Consider the following 1,428-nt stretch of genomic DNA (forward strand, 5'->3'; position numbering starts at 1 on the left):
CTGTGGTGCTGGACCAGTCGAAATGGCTGGAAATCCACCCTCTAAACTTGTCAGAAAACTATCCTCTAGGGATGGCTAGGGAAAGCTATTCACAGGGTTGTGTCTCACTGGAGGTGCTTTTATACGGAACAACACAAAAATAGGGATGCTGGAGGAAGCTGTGGCCACTGTGCACTGCAGGAGCCTGGTGCAGGTGCTCTGCATGAGCTGGACACTGGAGAAGCCTCCATGTTGCCGAATCCTTTCCATTGAACACACAGAAACCAGACAGCAAACCCTTTTTTCCTGTATCCTCTTCTGACAAAGCTTAACGTTGTGACAACTGACAAAAGAAAATAGTTTAAGCGTCCTGATCCATCTTCACAAAACAGGCAAAGGGTGAACTTGGAACTAACAGTCAGTAAATTAATTCACTTCTTGGACTACTCAGCTTCTATATGCAAACTTCCACACACATTTAAAGCACACACAACAACAAAAGAATTCTATATTTCTACCAACATCAAGACACAAAAATCTTTCTTGCAAGTGAAGAATGTCTCATCCTTACTCCAAAATAAGAAGATGTGTAATCCCAAGAGTCACTGCATTCATTGCTGATTATATTAATAACTCTTCAAATTCAGGGAGACTGTTTCTGAAAATTCTGTTATCTATACCCTAAATTGCAAAGTTAATATTCAGCAGCTTGTATATAGGGAGTAGACAGAAAGAAGGAAATGATTAGCATTTACAAGTCAGCACATACGTATAACAAGCAAATACGAAATATGCAAATGTACTACAGTCTTTGTTTCTGTAATTGGTCAAACCGTAATCAATATCTATAGACTCTTTCACCTGTACTTATTCTGTATGTCCCCTGCCCTCAGCCAAAACCTCAGCTGGTCTGCGCTCTTTATCTGGTTGAGTGATTCAAAACTTTATTCCAGAAAGTTCTGAGTCCTCAGTTATCCTGATGTTCTTGGTTGCTGCAGTTTTCCATTAAGTGGGTTATTATGTGTAATCATGAGAGAAGCCACTCCCATATCCACCTTTAATTCCTGAACCCACGTATTCTGACTATATGGGAGACAGCAACATATAATGGTCTGTGATTCAAAACACATGCTGAATCCTATAAGACACAATGAGTAGGGGCAACTGAAATGCATGAAACAGTAGAAATTTACTCCTTACAGATCCTTAACAGGTGAAACGAGGTGGTGGGAGGCAGCAGGAGAGACAGAAAGAAAAAGAGAGAGAGAGAGAGAGAGAGAGAAAACCTGTGGGACTACACATTTATTAAGATCCATGGCATTATCCCTTAGGCTTTCCCTGGAGGGGGTTGTAATTGTCTAGTTTAAGGAAAACACACATGAAGGAGGGAACTTATTTACATGACTCGGGTTGACCATTAGATTTTACAGTGATTGGCAGCTGTGGGGT

The sequence above is a fragment of the Propithecus coquereli genome, unplaced genomic scaffold (genome assembly GCF_000956105.1).
Source record: "Propithecus coquereli isolate 6110/MARCELLA unplaced genomic scaffold, Pcoq_1.0 Scaffold3, whole genome shotgun sequence".
NCBI classification, from domain to species: Eukaryota; Metazoa; Chordata; class Mammalia; order Primates; family Indriidae; genus Propithecus; species Propithecus coquereli.